This window comes from Alligator sinensis, unplaced genomic scaffold, assembly GCF_000455745.1.
Source record: "Alligator sinensis unplaced genomic scaffold, ASM45574v1 scaffold1588_1, whole genome shotgun sequence".
In the NCBI taxonomy this organism is placed as follows: Eukaryota; Metazoa; Chordata; order Crocodylia; family Alligatoridae; genus Alligator; species Alligator sinensis.
In genome coordinates, this window is record NW_005843091.1 from 31,831 (window position 1) to 41,475 (window position 9,645).

The window sequence follows — 9,645 nt, forward strand, 5'->3', positions numbered from 1 at the left end:
AGTTTAAAACCAAATGTGTGGCAGTGGCAGCAGTGAGACAGTCACTTAACTTTGTGGCTCATTATAATCTATCTGACTCCTAAACTCTTCATTCCACAGGTGTTAAATGACCCTTTCTCCTTCCTAGTGCTCATGATGTTCCACTAATCAAGCCATCCTTTCTTCTGGTGTCTGTTAGCTGGTCCTGGTAATGTAGCTCCTATTTTCACAGCCCTGGAGACTGTTTTTAACTCTAGCTAAAAACATTAAGTCTGGAAATGTCATAGAGAAGTAGGGCTGGAAGGGACCTCCAGAGGTCATCTAGTCCAACCCCTGCCTGAGGATCATCTGTATCCAAACTATCTCATACAACCATAATCTCAACTCTACGTAAGATTACTGTCGACCCTGACACAACATAGACCTAACACCCTAAATCATGTGAACATTAACTCAGGTGTGGAAATTACTTTCAGTGAAGCACTGGGTGCACCATCAACATGTTCAAGAACATTAGATTTGGTTTTACGAATCTGAAAACAGGAAACAGATGTACATTTAATTCTAATGACTGCAGAACTAATGAAACAACATATTTTAATTATTTTTGCCTAGTTTTTATACTTAATACCATACTTACTCATATATAAGGCAAGGTTTTTCCCAAACAACATGGGAAAAAAGTTCCTTGTCTTACATTTGCATACAAGAAAACATTTTAAAATACCCTGTCTATCATTAAACTTTTGCCAAAAGCAGCATGTGCTCAATAATGGAAACCAACTATGAAGTTGATTACATGCAGGCAAGACTAAGTATGGCTATAAAACAGATGGCCCATATTAGGCAACCATAGTGAGCAATGGTAACCTTTTTATTTTTGGCCCTTAAAAAAAACAACAACAACAAAATAACAGGGGAACTGGCACCAGGCCTGGGGGTACATCAGTACCAGACTGACACCGGGAGAGCCACAGGCATCCCTGACACCCTCCCCTTGGTCCCCAAAATGTTTGATCATAGCCAAAAGGTTGGTGTTAAAAAAAGGAGCTAGCCTTTTCTTCACAGGGAACTAGCGCTGGGCCTGGAGGTATTACAATACCAGGCTGGCACCAGGACGACTAAAACCATCCCTGATACCCAACCCTTGGTCCCACAAATGCTTTATCTTAGCTAAAAGGCTGAGCTCATGCTGATGGGAACCTTCCACAAGGATCGGCAAGTACAACCAGTACAAATACAACATAAGGTATTACACATTTTGTGCTCAGTCCCCCTCAATGCCAACTTTTTTTCAAGTCATGGTGGGCCATTACACTGAATACAGTTCAACTTCCTCTTCACTCCACAATTGAGCTATACTTTTTTTCCTCATTTCCAATTATTCCTGTTTCTTCACCAGCCTTAAATGTCTGGCAAACATTACCAAGTAGGGACCCAAACAGTTCACCCTGAATCCCTGTCACCCTCTTTTTCAGCCTGTCACATATGACTAGTGTGGCCCTGCTTTTCATGAGGTAGAGCTAAACCAGGGTGCCCTGCACCTCCTCTGTAAATACATTCTTGGAGGATCCCAGGATTCATGACAAGAATACCCAGTTCTATGGATTGTTTGTGTGGGGGGGTATCTGGAGTACTGATCACTGCTGAGCTGTGGGGGTCACCATGGCTTAAAATGCTGTTGACGCTGGTAGGACCCAGCCCGATGAGCTATCTAGTAAATCATCAGCCTTTTGGCTTTGTACTATCATACAAGCTACTCAAAAGTATTTGTGACATACTTATGCTAAAACTTGCAGCAGTTTCAAAATAGGTAAAATGCATCACATTTGGATGAACTAAGTCTAGAGTACCCACAGTAATTTACCTATATGCAAATTACTATAGACATTTCAAAGTCAGTGTTTTCAAATTTGCTTCCACTTGCATGTGCTCAGGGAGAGCAGGGTCTGGCAATAAGCAAGAGGAAAAGGTTGCAAGGGGAAGAAGTTCTGAGAGAGCAAGTAGGCCACCCGATTCCCCTCTCCCCCCAGATTTATTCCTATTCTATTTTTTCCTGCTGTAGCAGTGGGAAGGGGACAAATTCAAGGTACACCTCCCATAATTAGATTACCTTGGAAATGATAACAAATGTGTACATTTTCCATATGTAGAATCTAATTATTGGGGATCATCTTATATTCAGGGCAGACTCTTGCTGCAGTTGTGCTGCCTTTGCCATGTGCTGTGATCTATAACAAAGTTTGGCTTCAGCACTCTTTTTCTTTCATAAAGGCAGGATTTGCACCTAAACAGGGCATTGATATTTTAATGAAATGTCATTTGTGTATTCATGAAAATAGAAGGTTACTGTGAGTCTGCTGTTGTTACATGAATGCTAAGGAACTCCACTGCAGTCTAGAAACACTGAAGTACTGCACTTTTTTGGCAAAAATATACACTAAACTTTGTCTTATGGGGCAGGGGAGGAAAGAAGCTCAAACTGGCAGCAAACTGAATAGACATACTTCTTGATCTCAACCAGTCTTCAGCCTTTTTTTTTCTTTTTGTCCTATACTTAATGATAGATTTCTTGTCCCATTTTCTATCAGAGTCATCAATTACTTGCATGTATGCTGAAGGGGACAATACAAAGTGAAGAAATCAGACCATTTTTCACCGACTGTCTCCTTTGAGCAGTCATCTCCTCTCATTCCCAGAATCCTGCTTTGCCTCCTCAGCCCATTCCATACTCGGGGAACTCAGTTAATTACTGTTACAAACCACTTGTTAGAGCTACTTGCTGTGAAAAATGACAAAACCCAAAACAGTCTGACAACATCAGAATCAAAAACAGAAGAGATTTATGCCAAGCTGACAAGCTGGGGAGCAAACAAGCAGGGATATGGTGGGAATGCAGTAGTGGAAGTTGCACCCACTTTGATTCCAGTTCTACCCAAACTTTTTAATCAACTGCTTAGGAAGGGCAGTGTAATTTCTATTCAGCAGTGCTGAGAGAGCCAATTGACTTCATGGCTAATCTACAACATTGCTGAAAACGTTTCTTTATCCCATAAATGTTAATGACCTTCTCCTTTTTGATGACCAAAGAAGTAGAACATCAAGTAGTCTTGATGTTCTACTGTTCCAACTATCCTCTCAACTGAAATGTTTGAAGCCTGTTAGCCATTCCTGATAATGTCTCTCTTCTATTTCACAGCTCTGCAGACTGTTTTTAGCACCAGCTAAAAATCTTAACTCATGTGTGGTAATATTAACTAAGGTGTAGAAATGACAGATGGGGAAGTATTGGAGACACTGTCAAGGAGATCAAGAAGACTAGATTTTGTTTTACAAATTTGAATGAGAGATGTACATTTAACTATTTCGACTGCAGGACTAATGATGTAATTTTTGTTGTGGGTTTTTTTTTACTATTTTGACCATTTTTGCCTAGTTGCTAGTGTTTTTTAAACTTAATAGATCATCCAGCAAATTAGTGCACATTCCAATAAAGTTATATTTATTTTTGCTTTGATGTTAAGTGGAATAATATAATACTGGGTCCCTAGTATATTAGTAAAGCTTCTAGTTTCTCTTTAACTGGAGAAAAATATGTATTGTGTTTTATGTGACAATGTACCAACACCATCTGCAGCTCCCTTTTCAAAATTCCAGATCCACCCAAGGATGCCACATTCAAAGATGAGGGAGAGAGAGAGAGAGAGAGAGATGAAGACATTGCAGAAGCCAAGATCAGGCACACCTGAGAAACCAGTGAAAAATGTATCTGCTTCTGACTGAAGACTGAATAGGGTATGTTTTATAAGTTTCCAGCAGAACGGAGCAAATCGCTTCTGATTATACCAATTACTGCTGACCAACAACTGATCCTATTAGAAACTCTGGAATCATTTTGAACAAAGAAACTTGTGAATTACAGGATCTGATCACAATTCATAGAGGGTGGCAGAGGAAGACAAAGATATCATTTGCTGCATATCATTCACTCAGCTTTGATTATAAGCGATTAGGTGCTCTTATAATGCAAATCTTAGATGATACTGAGAATTAGGGCATAATTGTGGTAGGCTTTGTATATGAGAAGCCATTGCTTCTCCAGTGGCAGGTTTTAGACAAGCAGCAAGGACTGGGTGAGACAGGACTGGAGAGGACAAGGTAACTTGGACAAGCGTGCTTTGTATGGTAGGCTGTAAGCTACCAATCTGTTTCTACAGTAAATCATTAAGCCATAGTCCTGCTCCTTCTGAAGTCAGGAGGAAACCTTTCAGACTTTAATATAACAATCAAGCCCTAAGTTTAGGCAGCTTACTAATATCCAATATCTTCTAACTGGAAATAGAAGAAGTCTATGATATGAGGGTCTTTTTCATATGTTGGGAGGCTCAAGAGAACTCATGAGTTCCCTAATATGTTTTTGTGTCATCACTGTACAAATACATTCTGCATAAAAATGCAGAGTTAACAAAGGTGCAACAACTTTTCTCTCAGTTGAGTACAGGTTGCAGTTGTCAAAAGCTGTAATTCTACAGAAGTTTTAAAACAGGATTGTCTGTCATATCTGAGAATTTACCTTTACAGCCACTGTTATCACAGCCAAACATTGGTTGGATAAGAAACTGTAATCTTCTACTTTTATCATCACTTAGATAGAGGTTCTCATTTGACTGATCTAAGTGTATTCTCTGAATGGTGAAAATTAAATTCTTATATGGTTCAGGGCTCATACCTGGAAAACAGCAGATGGATTAGCTACCAAGAGGATCCTTTATGAGCCCCAGGGATATATAATCTCTGCTACACAGGTCAGTTTGGAGGCCACAATGGGAATGGTACTCTGAGTCTGCCTTTAAAGAGAGATTGTCATGCCTACCACTCCCATGTCTGGTGCAGGAGCTGCAGCCACTATTTCCACTCTATCAGCTAGATAAGAAGCTCCCAGAGAACATCTATAGGAGCCTGATACTCCAGTATCAGACTGAAAGTGAATTTAATTTCTTCAGCAATCATATTCCATCCATTTGGAGGCCAAATATTCAGGCTTTACGTGGGTAAAGTGAATTTCAAATTGGTCTTCATGTTTCTTCTATTATTTTGCAACAGACCTTTCACAAGCTACAGGTGCAGTTAAAATGCAATCAGACACCAACTGCATGCCACGTTTGTTGCTATGCACAGACCGAAGCAGTAGAATTTTAAATATCCTTTGCATCTAAAATGACCAGAATGTCCTTTACATTCTAAATGTAAAGTTTAATAAGCTCTCATTCCTAACTGAAGATTTTCTGCAGTATGATTTACTTCGTGACGCAGAAAGCGGGGTAGGTTTTCACCCTGTAGACTAACTAAATCAGAGACGTATAGCATAAGGTTTTCATAAGCAGCAGGCTTACTCCTCTGGTTACAAACTTATGCTATGCAACTTTGATTTTGTTAGTTTATAAGGTTTAAATCTCCCCTGCTTTCTGCTTGACTTCAGGCTAACAGGGCTAACTACCTCTCTGCTTTGTAAAGCTTGGTCAAAGCAAATTCGGGGGGGGGCGGGAATAGTTGTTACTCCTTTGTTAACTCTGCATTTTTATCTTTTTGCATCTGTGCATAGTATAAGGAACTCATAATTTCCCTGGAGCCTCCAAGCATATCAAAAGGAAACTTACGCAAGTCAAAATAAGGCTCCTTCTATTTCCTGTTAAAAGATACAGTCTTAAATTAAAATCTTAATCTAGCCTTTATTGATACAATGATGTCTTGCTGCTGCAGGAAGAACATTTCTTTTATTATTTTTATTTAATAATTTATTAAGTGTCCCTTGCTGTGGCATTAGGGTTCATTAATAATATGTGGTAACCTCTATCGTGCTTATCATTCAAGGAAGTCAAGCATTTTACCAGCATTAATAAATTAAGCTCCATAGGGTAGTTCAGTATTATGGTCTTCATTTTGCATACATTTTGCATACGAAGAAACAAAATAAATGTAATGAATTCTTGTAGTGGGTCAGTGATGGACTAAAGAACAGAACCCATATTTCTTAATATGCAGTTTTGTACCCTACAACATATTATATATTGAAACAGTATATGACTGCCATGGTGCGCAGTACTATATACTATCATGGACCCCAAGATAGTATAAAAATCTATCGAGCTTTATGGTCAAGAAAGCATTTTGACTGTAATTGCATTGTACTATCCAGCAAAGGCCAACAACTGTAAACACTCATGATAAGTGAACCACAGATCCTAACTGTGGACATCTTGATTCTGGTATTTAAGAGATGAGGCATAGGGGTTTCTGTGGAGTAGCTAATTATTTTATTTTATTAGTAGAACATACTTATTTAGAAGTCATTCTATTGTTACACTGAGGTCCAGAGCCAAGGAAACCCTAAGGATCTGAATAAAAACACAAAATGCTCCAGAAATTAGGTATTTAGAAAACTCTACAAAACTGAAAATCTGTCCCCATTCCTTTCCTAGCTGCCTGTTTTCTCACTTCCTTATTCTGCCACCATGATGATTCCTTACTCTCACCTGGCTCAATCACACTGCTTTAGTCTCCCTAACACAATCCATCAGCCTCTCAGCTACTGTCCATTTCCCTGCCTCCAAACCACAGCTGAATCCCCTCTAATACCATTTCTAGCTTCCTTCTCTCCATAGCCTGTTTGTACATCTAATCTCAGCCATGCCTTTTTGATTAACAACTCTCCTGATGTCTCTCCGTCCTCACCCCTTCTTCTATCTTCAATCCATTCAAATCACAGCTCCTAAAATCACCCTTGCTATCTATTTTTCTTACCATATCCCTCCTATCCAAATTGTCCCTTTGCTGCATCATTTCCTACCATTAACTACTTCTCTTCTAGCCATCTTTGTGCCTTCTTGAAGACTACCCTGTCTCCAGGGAGCATCCTTACTGAATTGATCCATATACTTATTATTCTACTTGACGTTCCTACTGAAGCTCCACATTTCTCCATGACTTCACCCCCAAACGACCAACTAATATTGAACAGATTTAGGAGGAAAGACTTGATGTATATTAACAAAACCAAAGAATATGAACACAAATTGCATTTATTCTGATTGTTCCTATGTTCCCCTACCATTATATATCACTCATGTTCTTGGTCTTGGAACGTGCACATTTCTGTACATATAAACAACATTCTAGAGTAGCATAAGCATTCTGGGAACAGAAGTTTTATAAAACTTTCACTGAGTCCCTAGGTAAAAACAAATCCAAAAGTTAGCTCTATTGGCTACAGCTTTCATAGCTATTTTGGCAGTGGTAAACACTTATTGTGGAGTGCTATATTTTAATAGTCAGCATCTTAAATTACTTAAGTGCAAAAATGTACTTTTGAAACTTTATATTATTGCTGCAATAATATCTTCCAATGATGCAGTTTCTAAAAGCTTTGCTTTAGCAAATATAGTAGTGCTGTAGACCATTTATTCTCAAGGCGACTCACAACTCTGGGATGAGGCAGTGCAATTATCTTTCACTGTTAAGAGGCAAACATTCTTCTATATAAAGTGCATGTAAAATAAGTTCAGATCCATTGTTTCTGTCCTACTTGCACTGTGCATTACTCTTCCTTCTAAACCTACTGATTCCTTCAGTGGGCTAACAACCATGCAAGTGTATTGAGTAGCAGGAATAAACTTGTTTTTGAGGAGAAAGCTTCTAGTTGCTCACAGAACTTTTAGTAATCAGGACCAGAGAAACAGAGGAAGCACCTTATTTTTTTTATTTTTTTTTTTTGGGGGGGGGGGGGGTTATAATGTTATAGTAAAGTTTAGAGGGGAAACTCCTCTGAAATAACTATAATTTATCTTGTTATGCAGTCAGTGATTGGTTCTCTTTTGAACCCTTAACAGAGACAAACTGTAACTTGAAAGTTTTCGCAAGCATCTGAATTGGTAAATAAATGATCTGAGCTGTTTACAACAATAGAGTACATTCAAGAAACTAGGGAAGCATGTTAACCTCCAGCATATGCACAGGTTGTAGAAGATTGAGTTATAATGCTGCAGCTGACCTCAAATTTTAACATTATGGCTTATGTTATTACACTATGTGAATGTTTCAGGGATCTTCAGATGACCTTGAAATACTGAGACATAATTATCTGTTTTGTTTCTGTTGTTTTTTTTATAAATCGCACACATTTTGAAAATATTCAAAGTTGTAAATAGCTTACTGTCTTGGACTGAACCAGAAAGACTGATCACTCAGCAAACTCACAAAGAAAGTTAAGTATACAAGTAATTTAATAAAATGTGAAGGTATCATGTGTTACTGAATCATACAAAAGAGGGGGAAAATACACAAATTGTCAACAATTGCTTCAAGGCTGATGATAAAATAAGAGAAAGGGCTTTTTTTCCTCCAGTGAATCAGAGAATCTCCTTTAGAATTGCCTTCATTGGAGGTTTTCAACAGCAATCTGGATAAGCATTTGAAAGGGGTGACTTAGGCTACAACCTGGATACCTGATTTAGGTCAAGAATTCCTGCATTAATGTAGAGGGGTTGAACCAGATGGCCCTGGAGGTCCCTTCCAGGTAGGGCTATACCATACATTTACATGGAAAAGGAAGTGTAGTATTGATCTTGGAATGCAATAGACTATCACATCATGCTGTCATAACTTTCTGTTATATTAAGTATAGCATACTGCTACCATGCTGAACATCAGCTTATACCAAAATAGGCAATATACTGAAATAGACTTAAGTGGAATAAAATTATTGCCATTTAATAGAAATGTATAAGAGAAGTTTATTTCTCTCTCTCTCCACCTCCCTCTCCCTCACCCACCACACATGTTTGTACACTAGTACCTACACAGTGAACATTTACACCAGGTTTGCAGTTTATATTTCAAGCTTGTTTTGTTGATTTTTTTTCCATTTCGAGTTTTATTTAAAAAAAAACAAAAAACAAAAAACCCCCAAAACATTGATGCCCATAAAACAAAGCATGTTTGGCTTAAACCCTGAGATTGCACCGCAATTTCCTAAGAAACTACAAATAAATTATGTTCTTCCCTTTTTGGGGACTGTTTTTTAAATCCCCACCAGCCATTTCATAAGCGTCCCCACACACTTTTTCCAAAAGACCAAAAAAGAGCTTGGGGTCAGCACTGAGAGGTGGAGGGAGCAGCTCAAGCAGGGGCGGTGGAAGTGGCACTGCATCGACCTGAACCAACCTGGGGATGCTGCTGAGCCCCTTGGGAAAGGAGATCAACTGCTGGCAGTGAAAACACATTAAGATGCATGCTGGCGTTGCAGGATATGCCTGGCACCTTCCCCTGAGGACAGCAACCCCCTTTCTCAACCTGGTTTCTCACCACACGACTTTTTGCACCCAGGCCCTCATAACGCAGGGGCTGACACCAGTCCCAGGGAGATTCTCGATGGAGACAGAAAGCTCCCTTTTTTTTTTTTTTTTTGGGGGGGGGGGGGGTGAGAAACCCCCCCACTAAGCACTTCTGTGTCCTTCAAAGCAAATGGATGCCTAAGGAGGCAGAGCTCGCGGAAGGCGCGCTCCTCCTGGCACACGGGGCCCTGCAGCCCGGGTCGCCGGGTCCTCGCTGAAGCCAAGGGGGTGTCGCTGGGAGCCCCCTGGCCCGGGAGGTGCCGCGGCGGCCGTGCCG